The sequence below is a fragment of the Cryptomeria japonica genome, chromosome 8 (assembly GCF_030272615.1).
Source record: "Cryptomeria japonica chromosome 8, Sugi_1.0, whole genome shotgun sequence".
Lineage (NCBI taxonomy): Eukaryota > Viridiplantae > Streptophyta > Pinopsida > Cupressales > Cupressaceae > Cryptomeria > Cryptomeria japonica.
Genome location: NC_081412.1, coordinates 388846472 through 388872351, shown reverse-complemented (window position 1 = coordinate 388872351; position 25880 = coordinate 388846472). Strand labels below are relative to the sequence as shown.

At 35.7% G+C, this 25880-nt stretch overlaps 1 long non-coding RNA gene across 3 annotated transcripts; it reads right to left on the bottom strand.

The window, feature by feature from the left end:
* Positions 1-5523: 5523 nt before the first annotated feature.
* LOC131066846 (uncharacterized) lies at positions 5524-17021 on the bottom strand. 3 transcript variants are annotated; one of them, XR_009111735.2, is made up of 5 exons: positions 16791-17021; positions 12260-12534; positions 11815-12105; positions 6001-6164; positions 5524-5899 (listed from the first exon to the last, which is right to left on the bottom strand). It is a non-coding gene; the product is annotated as an uncharacterized LOC131066846 (long non-coding RNA). The 3 variants fall into 3 exon arrangements; XR_009111734.2 differs by lacking the exon at positions 16791-17021 and having other exon boundaries at positions 12260-13148; XR_009111736.2 differs by lacking the exon at positions 16791-17021 and having other exon boundaries at positions 6001-6149; positions 12260-13148.
* Between the last annotated feature and the right edge of the window lie 8859 nt (positions 17022-25880).

Below are 25880 nucleotides of genomic sequence, written 5' to 3'. Positions count from 1 at the left end.
CATTAATTAAATATTTATTTAATTAATCAAATCATTTCCAAGAATATCATTTTGATCAATTATCCCATTTTAATTTATTAAATATCCTTGCATATTTAATTAATTAATAAATTTGCCATTCAATCATGCAAAAAGGATTAATTTATTACAAAAGGATTAATTTTAATTGAAAATTAAAAAAAAAAGAATTGAATTGAGAGAGAAATCAAACTTGAGATATTATTTCTTTTTCTAAATTTAGAACTTGAAATCAGAAAAGCAATTTAATTGAATTATTGAATTATTCTCTAAAATTGGAACTTAAAGCTTTTCAAAACAGAAAAAGAAGTTCAGTTGCATTGAAAAGACCTTTTTCTTGAATAAATTAAAGAATTATCTATTTTTATCAGATATGCATGGAATTAATTTATTATTATTTTCCAATGCAACTTGGACTTCTAATTTGAATGTATTTCAATTAAACTATAATTGGAATCTATCTCAAGGTTAACTGAACATGATTTCTCAATTATTTCAATTAATCCTAAATTGAGCTTTTTCTCTTGTGATTCTCTATAAATTCAATCTTCAGCTCTCATCTCAATTCACCCCAGAGATTTTTGAGAACACGCTTGGAGATTATTATCACGCTAATTTCGCTCTGGAGTCATTGAAAATTATTGTGCTTTTTTAGATTATTTGCATCCATTTTACATTCATTATTGCTTGCATCCATTGTTTCTTGAATTGATTATTATTGCTTGAATTATTCATCCATCTTGCATCCATATAGCTTAATATCATATAGATTAAATCCTTCGTCTTGGTGCAGTCTAGTCATTGGTATTGCTTATAACAATCTGAGAGAAATCTTATACTCGCATCTTTTAGAAGGCAATTAGTCGCTTTGCTATGGTTTATTTCTTATTGATTATTGATTACTAACCATGCATATAATGACTTGATTGAAGTGTTGTGCTAGCAGCTACAGGTTCACTTTTTCACACACACAATTATGATTAAACATGTATATGTAGATATTGATAAATGCACTTAATTTATTTGTTCTATATACAGAAACATATGGGGTTTACGGAATTAATGAATGCACCTGATGTCGATGAGGTTTAGCAGCGGGAAGAGGTGATATCTTCATATTCACTTTGGATTGCATTCTTGCTTGTTCAAAATAACTAAATCCTTATATGTCTATATCATGTTATCATTTTTCATACAGGAAATGGTAATAGCTGCATCAGATTCGACTAGGCCTCCTAAGGTTATAGGAGAACTATACGAGGCTTCAGTGTGCATTTGTTCTACATATGTTAAAAATATTTGTTCTATCTAGTTTGTCAACAACTTTGGGTTATTAACTTGTATAATTATCTTTAACCTATTGCAGCCCCCTTCCAAAATTCCTACCGATGTTCTACCATTCCATTTCATTAGAAGTCCTACACGTATAATATGGGATCCAACACAACAAAGGGAAAAGGTATGGTTATCTTAGATCAACTCCTTTTCACTAAGTGCACAACGGAGTTGAAACCCTCTTGTTAACTCCTTTTGGATCACTTACCATGGATATAGGAAATGATCATAACTGATTCATCTGTGACTTTGCCTCATACGACCATAGCACATCCATCTGAGGCTCTAGTATGCTTTAGTTTTTTAGTCTATTCATTTTTAGTTATTATGTGTTATTTGACATATATATTATTAACTTGTATTAATGTTGTTTTACTAGTTACAACCCCCTTCAGGACATCCCATAGATCCTCAGCCTCACCCAATTGTAGAAGATAGAGATGAGGTAATCAACATTTCAAATTAAAACAATTTAGAGTTCAGTATTTAGGTATTTTGATGTTATATTGAGAAAATGTATCTGATTCAACATTTGAATTGTCCTTGTGCAACCACCTGCAAAGCCATATACTGCTTCGAAGAGGCTTGATTTTGATGATCCGCCACAGTCATAGATACCAATAGAGACATATAGTTATAGTTGTGGTCATTGAAGGACCAATTTTTTTATATATTCAACATTTGTATATGTATATATCAACTTTGACAGACATGTCACATGCCACATTTTTGTAACTATTATTGAGTTGGCATCTATGCCATTTTTTGATATGTACACGATTATTGTTCATTTTGATATATATGAAACTTGATATTCTTGAAACTTAGTTATTTGCTAATGAAATATGATCAAACTTGTTCATTATGTATATGTCTTGAAATGTGATCCAATTTGTTCATTACATGTAACTCATATGGCATATACTTTTAAACTATCTATTGCTCATATTGTGTATACCCACGTACCCAAGTACCGACACTGATAATGATGATATTGTGTATTTTGATTGAGTGAATTTTCTTTGAGTCCTTTTGAGGATTGATGAAAGTAAGTTGCATGAGTTTGAACATTTGAATGTGCAATGAAGTAATCTTTAGTTCTTTCATAATTTGCCTCACCTCTGAGTATGTCTTGGATTTCAAAGTTTTTTACTTCATGACTTCAATTTTGGAGTGAACTTCAAGTGTGAGAGTTTAGGAGTGAACTTCGGCTTCAAGCAACTAGGAGCAAAATGCATAATTCAAGTATCAAAAGAGTTGAGCGAAGTTTCTTGCTTCATGAATCAATGTTTATGAGTGAAGTTGATAACTTTAAGGGCTGCAAGCTTCAAATGAAATTATTTACTTCATGTTTGACCTAAGAGGAGTGAAATCATTCACTTCAAGGGTTGCTAAGGAGGAACGGAATTTTCACTTCATGTGTTAGAGACAAGGAGTGAACTTTGTGCATGAAGAGATTGGAGTGAAGTTATTATTTTATAAACTCATGCTTCGGAGTGAAGTTTTCATGTATTGAACAAGGAGAGCGAAGTTTTATTATGTCATGAGTTGAGAGAAAACAAGATAACTTCGGGATTTGATATTATGGAGTGAAGTTCATCATTTCAAGAATCAATTAAGATAAGATTTGAGCACACAAAGTAGATTTGAAATTTATCTAAGGATGAGTCAGCTTAGGTAAGGTTTTCATTTAAATTTTATTCCATAACAAGTCGGACTTAGGGTAAGAGACACACCTATTCATCCAAATTGCCTATAAAATAAGAGTTGAAGCAATCATTTTAACATCAAATCAAACCAATTATCTCTTCTTTCATCAAAAACCGTCAAAAACTGTCAATGAGAGGTGGCAAAATAGTGCATCTTTCGTTCTGCTCATCGTGGGAACGAACCGTTAACACGAGCGTGTCTGGGTGGCCAGGTTTATGGTAGGTGTGCCCTTGTCTCGCTCCCCAAGACATCCAATCATTCTGAGCCACCTTGTAGCAATGCTTTCCCTTGAGTGCTCAAAGTGGAAAAAATGGTAAAACTTTGACGTTGCATAACTTGGAGACCATGGCACTTATGGATGATCTATTTGAACCTATGGGGTCTTGTTGTCACTTCCTAAAAATGCCTCTCTTGGTTTTGGACAACTCGATTTCATTTTCTTATGGTGAGATTTTTTCTGTCGCATCAAAAACCATCAATGAGAGGTGGCAAAATAGTGCATCTTTCGTTCTGCTAATCGTGGGAAAGAACCTTCACCACAAGAACATCTAGGTGGCCAGGTTTACATTAGGTTTGCCCTTGTCTTTCTCCCTTAGATGTCTGATCGTTCTGAACCACCTCATAGCAACGCTTTCCCTTGAGCGCTCAAAGTGGAAAAAATAATTAAACTTTGATGTCATGTAACTCGGAGACCGTGGAACTTATGGACAATTCATTCAAACCTACAGGGTTATGTCGTCGCTATCTAAAAAATCCTCTCTTGGTTTTGGACAACTCAATTCCGTTTTCTTCTGGTGAGATTTTTTTCTGTCGCATAAAAACTGTCAGTGAGAGGTGGCAAAATAGTGCATCTTTCGTTCTGCTCGTCGTGGGAATGAACCGTCAGCGCGAGTGCGTCTGGGTGGTCGAGTTTATGCTAGGTGTGCCCTTTTCTCTCTCCCCAAGATGACTAATCATTCCAAGCCACCTCATAGCGATGTTTTCCCTTGAGCGCTCAAAGTGGAAAAAATAATCAAACTTTGGTGTCGTGTAACTCAGAGACTGTGGTACTTATGGATGATCTATTCAAACCTATGGGGTTGAGTTTTCACTCCCTTAAAAATCCTCTCTCTGTTTTGGACAACTTGATTCCATTTTCTTGTGGTGATATTTTTTTGGTCGCATCAAAAATCGTCAGTGAGAGGTGGCAAAATAGTGCATCCTTCGTTCTTCTTGTCGTGGGAATGAACCGTCAGTGCGAGCATGTCTGGGTGGCCAGTTTTACGCTAGGTGTGCCCTTGTATCTCTCCCCAAGACGTCTGATCATTTTGAGCCACCTCATAGCGACGTTTTCCCTTGAGCCCTCAAAGTGGAAAAATGGTCAAACTTTGACGTCATGTAACTCAGAGACCGTGGCACTTATTGATGTGTCATTTGAATCGACGAGGTCATGTTGTTGTTGTCTAAAAATCCTCTCTCAGTTTCGAACAAATCGATTCCATTTTCTTGTGGTGAGATTTTTTCTGTCACATCAAAAACTGTCAGTGAAAGGTGGCAAAATAGTGCATCTTTTGTTTTGCTTGTCGTGGGAATGAACCATCTACACGAGCATGCCTGGATGGTTGGGTTTACATTAGGTGTTCCCTTGTCTCACTCCCCAAGACATCCGATCGTTCTGAGCCACCTCATAGCGATGCTTTCCCTTGAGCGCTCAAAGTGGAAAAAATAGTCAAACTTTGACATCGCGTAATTCAAAAACCGTGGCACTTATTGATGTAGATCCTTGTGCCTTCTTCTAATCATACTCAATTGAACTAAAGAGAATCAAACTCCAATCATCCAACACTAGGTTTCTCACCCTTTCACACCTTGTCTCAATGCACTCTCAAGGCATCACCCAACCACTCAAATGGGGTTTTCAACTTCAACAACTTAACCAAACATAACTCAAGGGTTTAACACACCTATGACACCATGACACAAGGTTTCACATGCCCAAGTCGATTGGTTCACTTCCCAATACACAAAACTGCACTTAGGAGGCTTGTTCCTACTAGCCCTTCAAATCGGGTAATTCAACAATAACTCAAAACTTTTCCAAAACACTTGGAAAAAAAATTACATATTCAGATACCCATTTGAAATTTATTTAACATATGTCAAGATTAGACATAGTTATTTATAATCAAATAGTACAAATTTATAATTAAATGGTACAAATTTGGGCTCTCAAAATTTGCAAATCAGCCCCATGGGCACTTTTATATATAAAATTTGGCATCTAATATAAATGATCAAGCTCATTACTGTTTATATTTACAAAAATTTCATCTAAATATGCAAATTACAACTCTTTTTTTATACAAAATTTAGCATCTAGATATGCACATTACAACTCATTGTTTTTTTTTTATACAAAATTTAGCATCTAGATATGCACATTACAACTCATTGATGTTTTTATATACAAAATTTGGCATCTACATATGCACATTATAGCTCATATGCATATTACATCTCATATTCATGTAGAGCACATCCAAAAAAGCGAAGTTACAACATTTCGCAAAAGATATATACAAAATTGTTAAAATTATTCTACCATATTGTAAAATTATTCTTCTAGATGGCCCAAAATCAATCAAGTGAACCTTCTAGATCAGCTTTAACCCTTAGTGTCGCAAGTATTTCCCCGTGGTCAGATTCACGAACTTTCCACAAATCCTTGTTAAGAGGTCTACCACGATATTTAATCAAATGAATATTTGTTGCAACAAGAAGGTTTATGTAATGAAGAATATGTCTATGTGTCTCAAAGTCCTCAAACAACCAGGCATTAGAATTTTTGATAGGGTACCTGCATTTTATAGAAGGATAAGTTAATGCCAAAATCAATACAACGAGTGATAAATAAATGAGTTTAAGAGGTCTCAATACAATTCGACACAACAACAATACCTTCTAAGTCATGTCCCTGTCACAACAACAGATCCTATTGGGTACTCAATACCCTCTCCATCAACCACTGTAGAAGAATTTATTTTTGGCCTCAATACAACGATACAAAAAATAATGTGTTCCTTCTTAATTGTTCTCATCTGCAATAACTGCATATACATGGCCTGCATTTAATAGAAGGATATAAGTTAATACCAAAATCAACATAAGTTAATACTAATAAATTGAGCTTAAAATTGATTTTACCCAAGTAAAAAATTGCGACCCTTTACATGGTTCAACTATGTCTGATACATGGTCAAAATCCACTGATGCTTCAATTTGGTTCATTTGTAGTGCTCTAGGAAGTTGATATGTATCTAAGGTTTGCAAAGCACTACAAGACCATTGGTCAACCCACTCTTTTGATTCACATTCATCCCACACAAAATGCATACACGAAGAGAAAAAGCATGCAATTTGTCTAGTATAAGGAGAGGGGGAGAAGGAGAGAGAGGGAGATTGGAGAATGGAGAGAGAGAGAGAGAGAGAGAGAGAGAGAGAGAGAGAGAGTAGGAAATAGGATAAGGAGAGGGGGATGGAGAGAGAGAAGGGGAGGGAGATTGTGAAATGGAGAAGGGGAGAGGGATAGAGAGGGAGATTGGAAAAATGAGAGAGAGAGAGAGAGAGAGAGAGAGAGAGAGAGAGAGAGAGAGAGAGAGAGAGAGAGAGAGAGGAATAGAATAGGATAAGGAGAGAGGGGTGGAGAGAGAGTTAGAGACAGACAGAGAAGGGGAGGGAGATTGGGAAATGGAGAGGGAGAGAGGGGGAGAGAGGGAGATTGGAAAAATGAGAGAGAGAGAGAGAGAGAGAGAGAGAGAGAGAGTAGGGGAAGAATAGGAGATAGGAAGAGAGGAATAGAATAGGATAAAGAGAGGGGGATAGAGAGAGAGTTAGAGACAGAGAGAGAAGGGGAAAAGGAGAGGGGGAGGGAGGGAGATTGGGAAAAGGAGAGGGGGAGAGGGAGAGAGAGGGAGATTCGAAAAAGGAGAGAGAGAGAGAGAGAGAGAGAGAGAGAGAGAGAGAGAGAGAGAGAGAGAGAGAAGGGAGAGAGGGTGAGAATAAGATTAAGAGAAGGGGGAGAGAGAGAGAGAGAGAGAGAGACTAGGATAAGGAGAGGGGGATGGATGGAGAGGGAGAGAGAGGGAGATTAGGAAAAGGGGAGAGGGAGAGGGAGAGGGAGAAAGAGGGAGATTGGGAAAAGGAGATGGGGAGAGGGAGAGAGATAGAGATTTGGAAAAGGAGAGGGAGAGAGGGAGAGAGAGAGAGAGAGAGAGAGAGTAGGGGGAGAGGGGGTAAGAGAGAGAATAGGAGATAGGAAGAGAGGAATAGAATAAGATAAGGAGAGGGGGATGGAGAGAGTTAGAGACAAAGAGAGAAGGGGATAAGGAGAGGGGGAGGGAGGGAGATTGGGAAAAGGAGATGGGGAGAGAGAGAGAATAGGATAAGGAGAGGGGGAGGGAGAGAGAGGGGGGAGATAGAGGGTAAATTGGGAGAGAGGGAGAGGGAGAGGGAGGGCGGAGATGGGGGAGAATAGGATAAAGAGAGAGAGAGAGAGAGAGAGAGAGAGAGAGAGAGAGAGAGAGAGAGAGAGAGAGGAGATTGGGAGAGAGGGAGAGGGAGAGTGGAGATGTGGAGAATATGATAAAGAGAGGGATGGGGAGAAAGAGAATAGGAGGGAGGGAGAGAGAGAGAGAGAGAGAGAGAGAGAGAGGGAGAGGGAGAGAGAAGATAACGAGAGGGGGAGGGAGAGGGGGAGAGAAAGAGAGGGAGGGGGAGAGAAAGAGAGAGAAGGGGGAGAGGGTGAGAATAGGATAGGATAATGAGAGAGAGAGAGAGAGAGAGAGAGAGAGAGAGAGAGAGAGAATGGGATAGGGAGAGAGAGTAGGAGGAGGAGATGGTGAGAGACATGAGGTAGAGAGAGAACGAGAAGGAGAAAAGGGTGAGAGAAGTGTGAGGGGGAGAGAGATGAGATAGAACTCAAGGAGGATAATTAGGGCTCAGAATAGACAGAGACGGTGATGGGGGAAGGAAGACGAGAGAGAGAGGAAAAGGAGAGAGACATGCATGTATACAAACATATATACAAATATCTATATAAATATATGTATATATACATACATAAACACATATTATATATGTATGTCTATACATATGTGTAGTGAATGCTAAGTTTAGAAGCATACATTATTATGTCTTCATAACTTGTATGGGTTTTGTGAAACACAAAATAATGGTTTTAGTTCTACATAACCCATACGAGTAATGTAGAACTGCGAATAGTACTTTTTTTTTCAAAACCCATGCAGGTTTTGGCTTGGTAAGAGGGTTGGAAAATGACCCTAAGGCTTGTAAGCCCATTTTCCCCCCATTTTTGTCCCTTTACACGTTTTTCATCGTCCAACGTGATTTCTCGACTTCGTCGTCATCAGGTTTACAAATGATCAAGTGTGTATCTCTAAATTTACCACCATAATCTCACACATCTTCTCATTTTTCTGACCATATAATTTTTTCTATTTTTGGACAACATTAGCATAGTAAACTTTAATTTTCTTTATCAGTGCCTTAACAGTCCTCACAGACATATGTCTACCATTTTTTTTAATAACTTTTGATATACTTGATCAAATTCAAAATAAATTACATATTATTGTTCTACACTAGATTCTATACACTTTAAAAAAAAAAGTTTGCATTTTTTATTATTTTGATGCAAGTTATGCCCAACGCACAAATAGGTACCAAATTTTCAAGATGCGGTCACTTCAAAAAATCATAAAAGAAAAATACTCAACACAAAATTACAAAAAAATACACAACTTCTAGATCTCACTCTTACCTATCATCCTATTAAAGGGTTTTGCAAAATACTAAATCTAACTATATATTTTGTGTAACGCACGAAAACAGCTATGTTATGTTTTTCTTAAAAAAATCAGGAATAGTTTTTCATGCGTGAAAGGTTTGACCCTCTTAATCTTATCCAATTTTAAAAAAAAATTCATAGTTTAGAAACTAGATTCAGAGTACTACAATTTTTATTCTTTTATCAACTCCTAGTTTTGTGTGCATGACCTTCAAATATCTCTTTGAAGTTCAGGTTTACCTGTTTTCAGAAGAAAAAAAAAGTGGTCACTTATACCCCCCTTTTTGTTCACTATCTTGGTGCACTTACCCATAACCTTCATGTTTTTGGTAATGATTTGGCTAAGATAAGATTTTTATTAAGTCTTAGAATAAAACCCTAGGCAAGTACCATGGTGAAAACCAGGTTACCAGCACCATGTGTAGAGACTTTGCTCCTCTCCTTCAAGATTCAATCTCACCCTTTTGCTTTGCACACACTCACAACCTACTATCCCATAATACAATTACCCATTCCCATCATGAAATAAAATATTATTAATACAAGTTTTACCTTTGTTAGAACATTGAAAGAAGCAATACTAGCTTCTTCAAAATGTAGTTGTGAATCATCTCCCAATGTAGCAGTATCTCTTGATTTGTTATATTTCTCAAGCCGTTGATATTACTAATCACGTGATGAGTAATACTTGAATCGATGATCCAAACATCATTTCTTTTAACATATTTGGAAGCATATACTATAAATAGTTTAGCTTTCATCTTCTTCTTCAATGTCAAAGCCAACAATCATACCTCGGTATTTGACCCTGGTCATATCTTTCTTCTTCTTAAAGCATTAGCACTTGAAATGACCAAGGGGTTTGCAATAAAACAAACTTTTCCTTTTCTTTGTTTGTTGTTATCTGTAATAGGATGTCTTTCCCATTAAAGATTCTTGCCCTTGAACTTAAGAGGTAAAAGTATTTGTTGATTCAACTTCATCATCTCAATTAAGCATTCCTTCATGTTGCAATGATAGACCCTCCAAAACATTGAACTTTAAGGTTACCAATTATCCACTCAATGTAAGTGTAGTCTTGAATTCTCAAATGACTTTGACAAACCATTAAGAGTTATGGAGATGAGATCTTTATTAGCAATAGTCTCACATGCATTAAAGAGATAATTTAAAATACCAATGAACTTTGAGAGCTACCTAACTACTAATCCATCCTTTCTTAACTTGTATAGTTGAGTTTGAAATGTTTTTGCTCACATCATTCTTATACTCAAAGATTGTGGTGATTGCATCTTAAACTTCGTTTGGTGTGGTATATCCACAAATTTTCTATCAATATACTACGAATAGACAAGCTTATTAAGGCCAATGCCTAGCATGATTTCTTCTGAACTTTTTCCTTGTAGAAGAACCTATGTGGGATGTCTTGTTGTAGTTCTATTGACAATGGAAGTGAAGTCTAACAAAAGAAAAAAAACTTTGTACACGATCAATATCATAAATTTATTTCCTCCCATTATAACCTTAAACTAATCGCTCATTTTCATACAAAGTTTGTTATAAATAAGATATTTGCAAAACCTTTTAAGTTTAATAATGATATCTCCAATTAATATACTATCTTGATTTGATATCAATTGCTAAAATTGAAAAGCTTTGAATAGATTTTCTCTACGTATAACTTACGAAACCAAAAATCCTTTAATTAGACAAAATATATGAACAAACTATGTTTCTACATGGTCTTGTCTTTATATAACAGATACTTCAGAAGTGTGATTAAATAAAATTTATATTTCCAACACCTTCAACCTATAATGCTGATTCCTTCTGCTACTTTATAACTTTTTGTACCTCTAGTTTAATCATTTCTTCCTTTTGCTAGAGAATTTTCTGTGCTTCATGCTCAATGATCTATCTATTTCTCCAGAATCTGTTGCCTCATGCTCAATTATCTAATTTTCCAGAATTTGTTGGGAATTTGATTCTGCAAGATATGAATCATCATAATATATCACTTCAATATAGTGAATTTGGCCCTTGCCAAGGCATCCATGACCAAGTTCCCATGGCTTCTTATAGGAAAAATATAGTTCCTTCTTCCTGAGTTAATTTCTGCTGTAGTCATCTGCCTTCTTTGTTTTAAGTGGTTGAGGTGTGATCTTTTTTGAAGCTTCTTGTTGCTCTGCTTCTGATCTTTCTTCTGGGTTTAGTAGGCTTTTTCTTTGATTTCAGAATGCAAAATTCTATGAAAGAGATAATCCCTACCAACTCTATGCTTTGTACTCTTGGAGAGCTGTCAAAAACTATCTTCTGTACCGAGGCCATTGTCTGGGTATATGATTAATGATCAAAATTTGCATCAGATTGCCTTTTAAACATCTCAAAAGGTTCTGTCAATCTCCTCTTCCTGCAATCTTTGCTCCAGTATCTTGTTCAATTTATCAAAACCCTTTATTGTATCATCTTGAAGCTTTACATTTAATTTGAATGAAGGCGGGATTATCAGATGGAACACACAACCATGTCAGACACATCACCAGGCATCACCGCCATTATGAGGAGCACGAGAAGAATGATAACAGGAACGAGCAACAGTATAAGAGGAGGGGGAGTAAGAGGCGGCAGAACCAAAGGAAGAAATAATAATAAGGCTGTCAGGCAGATCAGTGCCCAAATGGATTCAACACTGAAGTAGGTTTCAACAAATGACCTCATATTTTTCTCTACTTAGCTTCTCCTCCTCTATGCTCTTGGCACATCCACAAATTAAACTCTGCGTAGCTCATAGAATATTTTCGGGTAACGGTGTATTTGAATATTTCACCGCCCTTTTAAAACTTGGATGCTGAGCAATTATAAAATTCTTTATCAATGCATGCAAGGTTATGAAATTTCTAACTTACCTGGTGGAATCGTTTTGGTAGTGTTGAACAGAACCAAATCAGGTGAGTTATCCCCAAATTCAGCAGAGGAAAGTTGAAAGCCTTGAAAACGAACGAAAATGCAAAGAATCTTCAATACTAAAATTTCTGTCCGACCTACACTGTAACGGGTGAGTCATCCCCAAATTCAACAGATGAAAGTTGAAAGCCTCGAAAACGAACGAACATGCAAAGAATCTTTCATCATTGTTATGCCATCTGTATTCCTCGACGGCCGAGCGTTCAACGCTTCCTATCCTCGGCACAAAAATTCTGAAACGCCCAACGAATCTTGTATTAAAAAAAATTCTCACTATTCAGTCTTCTATGCAACTGTAAAGATTTTTTCCTTTTCACTGAACTCTCGAAGCAATGACTGACTTCAAAATAAAAATAAAAAAATAAAAAGAGATGTATTGAGGTGCACCTTTTTGAGAATCGCGCGGACTTTCATGTATTTCGCCTGCTTGTATTAAAAAAATCCTGGTACAGTTCTTCAGAATCCTTTACGACTATAATTTCAGGAAAAATATTACAAATTTCTTTCAAAAAGTTTCCGATCTACACAAAATCAAATTCGTTAGAATCGCCTGAACCGGACAGAGAGCCCTGCATGATCCGATCTCGAATCTTTGCGGCCATTTTAAGAAATGTTCGGTATGGAATTGAACTTCAAACCCTTTTTGCTTCTCGGTTTACATTCTGAATTATAATCTACAAAAATTTTACTATAATATTACCAAATTAAACAACGAACGTACAAATTTCATATAATAAACGAAGCAAAACCATGTGCAGACGGAGAAAGAAGTCCTGGTAGTTATAAAACTAGGTGCGCTAATTCATGCGAAAAAGTTAGTTTGGGGACTAAATGCATCGAATACCTCCCTCATTCACAAATTAGACGTGCTATTTAAGTCAAATTGATTTGCATCTTTAATGAATTTTCTTTGAAATATGTCAAAACAAATGCATTACAAGAAAAGTTACATGGATTTGTCTACGACCGTTCCGTAATCTTCTCTTATTTGAAAAGATGACAACATTAGTTTATTACTAGAAGTCATTAAATGGCTATACAAAACAAGAGCTGACTGTAGCATAGCAGGGCTGTTTTGACAAACAGGGTATGGGCATTCATCAAGACATATAATGTAACAGAATTTCTGTGTCGCGGAGCACCAGTTTAATGTTTAGATGCAATATGGTCAATCATATACTTGAACCATCTATTCACGAGATCAATTATATAATTGCATTATCAGGATTTTACAATGACATAGCTGATATGTAAATTCTGTGCCTACAGGCGTAGAACTGATTCTTAGTGCCAAGGTGGTAAAGCTGATCTCACCACCAAAAATCTCATTTGTGCAGAAAGGAAAACTTTCAAATACGAAGTCTTGATCATTGCTACTGTTGCCACCCTGAATATTCCGATCTAAGAGAAGCATGTTATAAATTGAAGTGGTTTCTGCCAAAACTTTTATCAGTACATAAGGGAAAACTTTCAAATACAAGTCTTGGATCATGGTTCCTAGTGCCACTGTAAGTACATGAAGTGATTTCTGCCAAAACTCTTATCAGTACAGAAGGGAAAAATCTTGATCATTGCTACTGGTGCCACCGTGAGTACCTTAATCTAAAAGGAGCATATTTCAAAATTGAAATTGAAATAATTTCTGCCAAAACTTCTATTAGTGTAGAACAAAATACTTTTAAATATGAAGTCTTGATCATTGCTATTAGTGCCACTTTGAGTACGTCAATTTAAGAGAAGCATATTCTAAAATTGAATTAATTTCTGGGCACATGTGAGAAGGAATGAAATGGCCGAGGATTATGGCTACACACTTTCCTTCTCAATATTTTGAAATTTTCTTGATTAAGATTTTCATGTAGACCGCCATGACTTGCATTTACATGGTAAACATGCTTATGAATTTTTGGATTATCTTTGAACAAAGTGGTCCATTTCAAGCAATGGCTGTAATGTGATTGTGTTTATGCTTCAGCTGAATAAAATAGGCATTTCCATTTAGAGAGGTTCCTCTAATGATTCATTGATTATGTATTCGGTTGAAGGAAAAATCTAGTATTAATGTTTTCAGTAATTTGCAAAAATACGGCTGGTGCTAAACTGATTCTTCTGCTTTACCAAATCTTAACCCCATTCTGAAATCTGATTTAATAAGGTTTTACAAAACAACGCTGATTTTAAAACTGCACGCACAAGGTGTGCAAAGCAGGAACATATAAATTGCACATTTCTAATTTATAATCAATTATGATTATAAATATTGAAAACAATCCATCAGAAACCTGTCTTTTAAATTAATTATTGTTCTAAGGAACATTTATGAATTACATCATATACGATGCCATTTGTAAGAAACTCTAGTCAATAAACAATGCACAGTATTGAAGATACCATTGATTCAAAACGATCTGAATATAAGTCCAGAAATTAATCCGTCCGAGTTACAAAAGTAATTTTATAAATTTTCAGTGCTTATGAAGTATGTTGCTCACCATTTGGTTTATTCAACTAAAACTTTGTCTATGAGAACCCGTTTTCCTTCGGAAAATTTCAATCATGAGATTATGGATAGTATGGAAAGCTTACCATTTGTCTCTGTCAAGTACTTGAACTCCAAAATTGTTGAACTCCAACCTCAAAAAGTGTATAATCTTAGTTGACTGGCCAAAAAATGCTTTGATTGAAAGGCCGCAGTTCCAAAGAAGAAATGATGGGTAATCCATAGCTATTATTGACTTCAAGCAAAGCAGACATGGGTGGGTCGAACTTTGCCCTGAAAATGATACCCTTCTGAATAACATATGTGCTTGAATCTCTAAATGACAAACTCTCCCAAACTTCAGCGTTCAAAAGAAGATCAAACTTGGGAGGCCAGTTAAGTTTGCTATGGTTCCCATAATCTCTACTAGCACATCAATCTTATTTTCTAACCATATCCGTTGCATGATTGAAAGGCATATAAGCAATGTATAGTCCTTCGTATTACCTCTTAGTAATCGGCATTCTTGAATTCAGGGTTGCGGATCCCGTTTGAAGGCACATTTTCTGGTGACTTTGTTTAAATGTAAGAAATAGCCTTGCTTGAATTTTGAAATCCTATAAGATACAAGGAAACTTCGGTTTATTGAAATTCTATTTTCTAGAATGAAGCTGATGCTGTTGATGTGCGCTGCTTCTTCCCCAGTAAAATTATTACTGCGATCACATAAACATGATATTCCTCTGTCGACCAGAAGGGATATTCATCAACTGTTCTATAGATATGCTTGCAAGAGACCAGCCACAGTAAATTAGAAAACAACTACAATAAGCTCCAACTCCACATAACGACAAAGCCTGAGATTCTCAGATTCAAAGTATCTCCATTCCAGAGTTTAGCATTCGTAGTTTGTGCGAGCACTATGACTATAGAATAACTCAATGGTGAGATCTGACTCATTGCTTTACTGTAAACAAAACCCATATGCTCAACATCTAACATAACATAAATAACATAAATAAGCAGGAGACATTTTTTTACAACAGCAAGTCAAATTATGTGTAGTTTTTGAGTTAAATTCATTGATTCATGTTTCATTTGTAATAGTTCACAAGAATACATCTCTCATGAGAATGAATGTTACACTACAACTCATTACATCTTGATGATGCTCACAGAGATGAAGCATTGAGCTTTTCAGGAGGTTGCCCATCCCAATGCTACTCCAGCTTAATCTGACTTAATCATGAAATTTCCTCCAAGATTAAGTAGCTTAACTCGCTACCTCATTTGCAGGTAACCTCCTATAATATAAATTAACTATCAAAATAGATTTTCGACATAAAAGATCTCTAGTTGATGCAAGCATACAGAAATAAAACTCACATGCCAAGTAGGAATGATAAAGAGAGTTCCAGAGCATCACTTGCATTTTCTGCAGCTCTGATCAAGAGTTGCTCTAATATGTACTTGGTTGGAACGCAAGTTGCTCAGGATGAATGAATAAAAAAAATTTACAACCTCAACATTGCTAAAAAAACTCAGCAAACCATATAACTTCCTATGACAACAAACTGATCATGTTCTGAGATCATTTTACTCACATGCCAAGTAGGAATGATAAAGAGAGTTCCAGAGCATCACTTGCATTTTCTGCAGCTCTGATCAAGAGTTGCTCTAATATGTACTTGGTTGGAACGGAAGTTGCTCAGGATGAATGAATAAAAAAAATTTACAACCTCAACATTGCTAAAACAAACTCAGCAAACCATATAACTTCCTATGACAACAAACTGATCATGTTCTGAGATCATTTTTCTTTGAAGCATTTTGTCAAACAGTTCGTGTGCTTGTCTATGCTAACTCATTTTGCTGTAACTAAAACCTCCGATGAAATTCCTATGCTCTTTGATAGATGTCCTGCTCTAATCACCGTATTGCCACACGTAGGAAGGAAGCTGGCAAACATTATGAAATTTGGCACTTCACCTGCCAATCGTACTTGCTTGGAAATTTTCTTTTAAACATCTCTGACAAATCCATTTTTCTATAGCCTGCTTTCGTAGCAATCCACACAAACCCATTTTGAACAAATCATGCATTCGTGGCATTGCATACAAACCTAATTTCTGTAAGACATTTTGTCAAACAGTTCACGTGCCTCACTCATACAATTGAAAACTAACATTAATCGCCAAATAAACAGACTATTCTACACCTAAAATATTCAACACTAAGGATAGATCTGTCAGCTAAGTATTGGGTTTGTTAGTTGTAAGTAATGTAATGAAAATAATGTAGCACGAAAGAACCCGAAAAGGAAAACCAGTAGCATCTGTCCATATATTATCTGTCCAGATTCGTTTCCATGCAAGGAATGCCGTATGCAAACGTGATGATACACTGATAACCCTAAATAGCTCAGATATCGAAATTGACCTTTAGTGTCATTTGACCATTGTGATCAACAAAATCAATGTGTAATATTTGTGTTTTATTTTGAGTGTTGTATTCCTCTAATGGCGAGGGCTATGGATCACAAGAACATCTCCTTGGAAAACAATGGCAGTTCTTTTGGTGCAAAGCTGCAAATTAAATTTTAGTGGGAACCGTCTTGTGGAACTTTATTGTGAACCACAGTGCAAAGGAGGACGGCCATGCTTATATCGCAATAGAGCTGAAGGAGGCTTTTATAGCAAAAAATAACTTTTCAAAAAGCTTGACATATACAAACAATATCTAATAGTTAGAAATTTAATGTACTATCACATTTTATAATTTAATTTTCTATTATATTTTATAATTTAATCTTTATCATCAAAGAAATTGAATTTTTCAATTTTAAGAGTTTTTTTTTAGGTTATATAATTTTGATATAATAAAAACTAGTATATCTATCTTTAGAGAAATATAGGTAAAGTGCCGAAAGATATCATATATTATTATATTATAATTAATATTAATTTATTATTATATTATGATATTGTAATCAATATTATATTATTATTAAGATATTACTATATTTTTAATATTTTTATATTTCTATTAAACTCTTCACCAAAGCAAAAAAATCTATTAAGACTAATTATTATTATTATTAAATTATATTATCACATCTTTATATTATTATTATAATATTATTTGACGAAGTTAACTAATAGTTTGATGAAAATAAATAGAATTGGTTAATAGTTAAACTCAAAGTGAGTGGTAGTTGAGAGGAGGAAATTAATAAAATATTTATTTTAGTTTTTCATGCATTTATTTTAATTTAGATTATTTAAAGTTATTTAAATTATTTTTATTTAAGTAATAGTAAAACTAATTGTAATTATGATGGGTGTCAATTTTAATCACACGGGTTTTTTAACTTCGCATATCTATCAATCCATTATGTGAATATTAATACGTCTTTCGACATAATTATCATCATTCACAAACACATGCATATGTTTAATAAAATTGATCAAAATATCAATATTAAAACTAATTAGACATAAAATAAAATAAAAAATAACTTTATCATAATGAATACAATTATTATATTGAATTTTGGTACCGACCAATAAAAAAGTTGGATTCTAGAAACCCAAATTGACAATGTAGTAAAATTTAAAATATCAAATGTTCTTTCCTGAAATACTATAATCAGAATTAGATAACAAAACTATAAAGTGAAATAGCTATGGAAGTTGGTGTTGGAATGTGAAGTCAATTAGGACTCATCTTTCGTATGTGTCATACAAGTTGTCTTCAATTAGGACTCTACTCATGTATGTGTCATACATGTAGTTGTGTGAGTTGTACTTACTATATTTAGTAAGTTGTCTCCAACTAGGACCTTACAACTCAGTTGTATTGACTTAGTAAACTATTAAGTGATTCATAGTAGAATCAAGTTGGACTCTATATGTGTCAACCTTGTAGACAATTGAGTGCCATATATAGGTTTAGTATTTGCTATGACTATAGTGGTGGCATTGGAAGGGTTAGAGGTGGCAAATTTGATAACTTAATTATAGCATTAAGTTTCTCAAATTTGTATATATAGAGAGTAGCTCTGCCTCTTTTGAAAATAAGGCCAGAATAGTTTTTGAGATTATTGTAACTCTACAATTCCTGAGAATCAATACGAAAGACAAAATTTGCCCGTGGATTTTTACTGGTATAGTTTTACCAGTTTTTTCCACGTAAATCTGTGTGTTATGTGCTATTGTTCTTCTTTGCAAATTTTCTACACTTGTTATTTTTCTCACAATTGGTATCAGAGCATAGGTTATTTGTGTAGAAGTTGTTTGTTTTTAGAAGTGAGCAATGGCTGGAAATAGTGTTACCAGATTTGAGGTACATAAGTTTGATGGTTCAAATTTTTCTCTATGGAAGCTTAAGATTCAAACTTTGTTCGTGAAGGATGGATGTGATAGAGCTCTTAAAGGAGTATCATCAAAACCTGCAAATATGAGCACAGGAGATTGGAATACCATGGATAGCGTGGCTAGAGCAACAATCCAGTTATCTCTAGCAAATTCAGTTCTATTCAATGTTGCAGAGGAGAAATCTATTCATGACTTGTGGAATAAGCTTGCAAAACTGTATGAGACGAAGTCATTAGCAAACAAAATTCTTCAAAGGAGACAATTGTATAATTTGAGGATGTGTGACAATTCATCTATCACAGATCATCTGAATGATTTCGACATAGTATCAAGAAAATTGTCTTCTGTGGGTGTGAAAATCGATGAAGAAGATAAGGCAGCAATATTACTTTGCTCCTTGCCAGATAGTTGGGATCAGCTGGTTATGGCTCTCAGTAATTCTGCACTGAGTGGGAAGCTGGTCTTTGAGGATGTGGTGGCTGCTTTAATCTCTGAAGATTCAAGGTGGAAGATATCTCAAGGATCTTCTTCTAATGAAGCCCTTGTTGCAAGAGGCAGAACTCAGGAAAGAGCAAATACTGAGCGTGGACAAACCAGGTCCAAATTAAAGGGGCGAAAAAGGGTGAAATGTTGGAACTGTGGCAAGAATGGACATGTCAAGAAGGATTGCAAGCTACCTAAAGAAACCAAGGAGAATCCTAGTACACCTGCATTTGAGGCAAACATTGCTAAAGTTCAGACACCATTGGAAGATGGAGAGGTATTAACTGCTAATTTGAGAAGTTCTTTACTTCATGTTTGGATTCTTGATTCTGGTGCTTCCTTTCATATGACACCACACAGAGACTGGCAGGGAAAACTTTAAGAAACCCCCCCTTGGGCAAGGTGTAAAAACCTGGCGAAAGTTGTATAATTTTGAGGAAAATTTTAATTTTACTAGCAAATTTTTGTGGTTTACGAAGAAAAATAATAATCTCCATTGGCGAATTAGCCGTGATCGCTCAAAGTTTGTGAAAAATCCTGATGAATTGTAATATTTCTAAAACCCAAAAAATATTTGCATGGGCGAATTGTAATGTTTTTAAAACCAGAAAAATATTTGCATTGGCGATTCAACCTATTTTCAAACCATTAAAAAAAAATATTGGCGATTTCAACCTATTTTCAAACCATAAAAAATAAAATATTGGTGATTTCAAGCTATTTTCAAACCATAAAAAAAAAAATTGGCGATTTCAAGATATTAACTTTAAGTCATTAAAACACATGGCACACAGTCGTCAACTCTCTGCCTGGAAGACTGCCCATTAGGGCATCTTGCGACCTAGTGACAAGCCCTTATGACTCTCTCTATCTCCAACTCGCAAGTTGAAAATGCTAAGCCTTCGTAACCTCGAGATCTAGTGACTGAGGGAAACTGAACTGCCACTCACCAATTCTCGACCACAAAATGTTAAGTCCTCGTCACCGCAGCGAATTGGAGATAGTGGTAACTTTAACCCTTGTCACGTACTCGCCAACATAAAATTGTTTATCTCTTAACTGCTAGCACTTCACTCGCAAGCTCGCGGCTTGATCAGGTCTTCAGACATTTAACTTCGCGAGCTGGCGATAACCATTAAACCTAACCACAAACTGTCTAGTCACTAGTTCGTGACCTAAAAATGCTAACATTAAACAAACATGAGAGCTAGCGACAACTGTATGAAATGAGTTACTCACTAACTCTCACGGCTATAATGTATGACATCAGACCAACTCAAGACCTCGTGACCAAAGCAATATCACTAACAATCTCCAGCTCGGTAACATAAAACGCTAACACCCAAAAAGCTAGAGACTTCGTGATGTAAACCCAAACCAACTTGTCATCAGCTCACGGCTTGATCACATCTTCAGACATTTTACCTCGCGAGCTGGCGATAACCATGAAACTTAACCACAAACTATCTGGTCGCTAGCTTGCAATCTAAAATTTGTAAGGCTTGGATGTTGACTCATTCCTGAGGTACTAGTTTGAAGGTTTCTCCTGAGTCGAGGTTGATTAGACAAGCGGGGACGAAGGTTTCAGAGGCATAAAAGGATTGGATAGCTTTTGAGTTAGATATGGGAGATCATAGATTTCTTTGAGAAATAAGAGCTCAGGTTGCTTGTTGTCAGAGATTCTGAAGCAGAATTTGTCCAATCAAGGAGGAATAAAATCAGAACAAAATCGTTCACAATAGATGAGCCTTAGCAGGATGCAGTGGATTTGATAGGCATGACTTCTAGAGTCTACACTCATGTGAAAAACACCAAAATGATGATTTTTCACGTGAATGAGCATCACCAAATGAAGTGTGAAAATGTTATAAATACAATGGAGTGGTGACTTAATTGGTAGAAGAGAAAAGAAACCTTTTTCATTTTTTGAGAGTGGTTTTTTCCTCAGAAAGGAAGATGATGTTTGAGTAGGATCGTGCATGGAATTGTTGTGTGCTCTGTGATACCGGATGGGTGTTTTTTTGTTTTCTTCTGTGTGAGTTTGTTTATTGTCAGAGGGGTTGTGAAAGTCAAAAGGATTGCCAGAGGGGGTGTGAAAGCCTTTTCTTGTCAAGAAAGGCCAAGCATGGCACATCCTCTACTTCTACTTTGCCATAGGAAGGCAAGGGGTTTGAAGAAGGAGCCCGCAGAGGAATGAAAGAAGGATTTGTTTGGGTGGGGAGTGGCAGCCAGTCATCTTTGTGATGACATGGAAGTTGCGACCCCTCCCCAACATATTACATTTACCCTAAAGCTCTTGTTTCCACTTTCCCTGATCGTGGGCACGAAGGCTCGAGCTCCTCTTTCCATTTTCTCTATTCCTGGGCATGAAGGCTTCCTCCTCTATTTGGAAATGATCTGTTGGACAGAACGTAACATCTCACATTCCATCCGAAGGCATCAGGGTGATAATGACATGGCTCAAGCAGTTTTGCAAGTTGTATAGTCATTGGGGTTCCTTTTCTGGTTCCAGTAGTGATTCTAGACTCTATGTGAAGGGAGCAAGTTGTATAATGTAGAGTCATTTATAGAGCAAATGAAAAGCATTTAGTGTTAAGATTTGTGCAGGTTCTTGAAGGAGTTATATATAAATTTATTTTGTGTATAATTATATCTCTTTCAAATGATCAGAATCATGAGTTTTAACTTTTTTCATTTGTTGCATTGTTATGGTGTATGTAATTTTTCATTTAATACTTCCTATTATGCCTAGGAATGCAAAATTTATGTTAGTCTGGAATCATATTAAGGATTCACCTCATTGTAATTGGTGGGCGGATTATAGTCATAGAACACCTCCATATATATTACATAAACATCCATAGCATATAAAATCATAAGAGTATTAAGAATGAAAGTATCAAACACCACAATAGATAGGAATACAACATAATTAGTAAAACATGCATGCAACTCAATTAAAGGGAATATCTTTTGAGGATCCAATTCCATGATAGATATTATAGAAAAATCACAATTTCATAATCAAAGGCAAACAAGAAAACATATTCACCCACAATGAATCAACTATTATAATTGGAAGGTCACTTCACCAAGTCAACATCAAGACAACAAACCAGTGCCTTATCCTAGTGCATAGAGTCACTTACAATTCAAAGACAACCTGATAATAAACTTCAATAAGATTCATTTGCAGATAAATAGGAATGAAATTATGAATAATGTCATTACATACACAACCCAGATTCATATGTAAATTGAAAAACCCTTGACCATTCAATTCACAGTGAAAACCTAAATTCAACACAAAGACAATTATGTGAAGATCTCAAACTGCAAATGATATTGATATTATATTCATAATTAATCATGATATCAAAAAGTAAATTCACAATGCGATTCAGCTATGCACTTATCAAATTCTTGAACAATTGAGCTATTATAACTATATAAGAGTTTTCAACATCAATAAAAGTGGCCAACTGGCCATCCCTCTCTACCAATCAAAAATAAAAAGTGGCCATCCCTCTCAAATTAATCTTGGAATCCTTTTATAAGATGAGGATTCAACAAGCTTAGAATTACTGTGAGGAATCTTGGGTAGCAACCTCAACCTGACATTTCTTCTTTGGCTTTAGCATGGCTTGCCACCTGTCCACCTCTTTGTTTGTTGCCCAACTGAATGCCATTACCTCTTCCAGCTTTGCAACTGAATCTGTCCATCTGGTATCTGTAACTGCCCTAGACTCAACAATAAACTTTGCATGGTCAACCTCAACCTTGAACAGTGAATCAAGCATACCGTTAAGGAAATCAACATCAACGTGTTCATTTATATGCTTGATTATTTCTTCTTGCTCCATAATCAAATCAAATTCGTTGGTCCAATCAGAAACTGATTTCAAATCTCCATTACTACCATAAATTGAAGGCACCAATTTACTATAACCTTCCCCAAATGTTTGCAATTTTTCATTTATAAGCACATCCTTCCCTATGAAAAATGCATAAGCTACATTCATTACCTCCACCATATCTTTAGTGTCACTAATCTTGGGAGGGAACTCATCACTATACATCATTGCAGTATCTAGCTTATCCATTAATCTGCTTCTTCCTAACCAAACATTGAACAAAGGTCCAAGAAAAGTGACAGCCTCAGAGGATGTTTTACTTGCCTCTTTCAAAGAAATGTGCAAATCATGCACTACCATCAATTTTCTTCAATACATTAATCCGGTGTTTCAGAATTCCTAACACAACAGAGATAGCCTTGACATTTTGTTCCTTTTCAAGCTTTTCAATTTTCCCTGTGTATTCCTCCATTTTTGTTGTCACATCAACTGGTATTTCTTGTACTTGTTCTGTAATTTGTATTGGAGGGGGCTCATTTGCAATTTTTTCTTTCAACTCCACTAACTCTTCCTTCAGAGCACCCTTCTTCATTAGTATCTCTTCATATTTTTTAGACAATGCAATCAATTGGGTATATGTTTCTGTGTATCTTCTTGACAAATCCTCTGTTTTTGATAAATTCATGAAAGAAACTTGAGTAAAAAATGAGGCAATCTCCGTGTCAATTGTGTTCTGCAAGTTCTAGATCATTTTGTTAGCTTTCTTTTCTACTTGGATATTTGGAAGGTGGGGCTTTTGAGTGGAAGGGGCCAAAGACCAAGCAGCAAGTGTCTTTGACTTAGGATTAAATCCTAATCCTCTTATTATATCTCCAATTTCAAATTTAGTTTTGAACATTGGGTCCTCTTGCTTCCTAATCTGATCAATAATAAAAATAGATTGGATATCCCAGTCAGGCATCATAATCATACCAGTACTCTTAATCAATTATCTTTCTTGTTCCACAGATATTTGCTCCCTGTCAAGATCATATGCCTGCAGTGCCTTGATGATCTCCTCTTTCTTTTCTTCATTTGCTTCCTCTATGATCAAATTTTGTCTTAATTGTTTTTGTTTCAACCTTGTCAAAAAACTTTTAAGTTCATCTGACTTAGTAAAGTCCATTGGCATTTTTGATGATGATGTTGTGATTGTCATTGATGGACACACACTTGCTTTGAGATCACTTTTTGTATGTATGAGTTATGCTCAACCGATATTTGTTCCAACTGGTATTATGTATTATATTCTTTAGACTATCGATGTTTTGCAGAAAGTGTTTACCGATCTAAAGCGGTATGAAGACCTCAAGTGGTTTGAGGATCCCAAAGCGGTGTGAAGGAACAAAGCAGTTGTCATCATTTTTCCCAGTCTTCATTTTGACAAACCGGTAATTGGTAAAATGTGTGAACCGGTAATCAGTAAATGTATGAACCGGTATTACTTTGTGATGAGTTACCAACCAGTATTTATGTCATGAGTTATCATCCACCAACACTTTGGCGGTGATTTTGTGTCATGTTACCAAATGTGTCCAGATGCACCGAACCTAGGAACTTGCAATGTAATCCTATTGGACCGACATGAAATCAGATTCCTTTATAAGGACAACATGTCTAGTGTTTTAGGTGTTGTTAGGGTTTTAGGTGGTTGATGAAGTTTTTGTATGTGCGATCATAGAAGAGAAGATTAGGTTTGTATGAATAAACAGAGTGTGGAGATATTGAAGATAGAAGTAATGCTGAAATGCATTAACAATGAGCTATCAAGGATCTAACCAAGCATATTGTGCTAGTATCTATATCACTCACTTGCTGATTACTCACATCTTCGACAAGTTTGAAACCCTTAACCGGGTAGGCCTAGAAAAGCCTTTGTAAATCCTCTAACAAGGTGGTTAACAACCATGGATCTAAAATCCTCTCACAAGGTAGTCTTTAACAGGACTTATCTCCTAACAGAGATCTAGATTCCTAACAGGATCTGTTCTGGTGAAGAACATTGTATGACCTTAACCGGTCTGGTTACTATTCTGCAGATAGTTACTTGTGAGTTTCATCTCACCGTGGTTTTTCCCATTTGGGTTTCCACATCAAAATCTCTTGTGTTATGGTGATTGTGCTCTTGTGGGTGAATTCTTTATTTGTTGTTTGGTTTGCATTTTTCTTAACCGGTTTGTTAGTAAATCTGCTATACCGGTTAACTGCTAAACTGTTTAAGTGTTTGAGTTCAGTAGTTTTTGGTATACTAATTCACCCCCCTCTTAGTATTCATCAAATTCATCATCTTTCATGAACTCATTTGACAACATCACACGCTCATCAAAACCTTGAGCAAGGGCTTCGTTTGTTTCTCTTTGTTCTTCATTCTGCCCTGCTTCTCTGAGATGTATCCTTATTTGATGAAAGTAGTGTCCTTGTTCTATAACGATTGCTCTAGCAGGGTCTCTCCTCACAATTGTACCAATCTCATTGGTTTTTTGTTTCTTTGCAGCTGGCACTCGGGTAGATTGAACTTCATCCCCACTCTCTACATTATCAACAGACACACTAAGTGGCCTCTTACCATGTGAAGAATGTCCATCTTGGGGGTCTTGCTGCTGAGCAGCCACTTCTAGAATTTGAGGCATTTGTTCCATCATAGTTTCATATAAACTCAACATTTTTTTAATCCTCTCCAGGTACGGGTTATCAAGGCAAAAACCTGAGAAACTAGGGTCAGCAACCTTCAATTCTTCTTCAACTCTCATCAATTTTTTCCATTTTCTTCTCCTTTC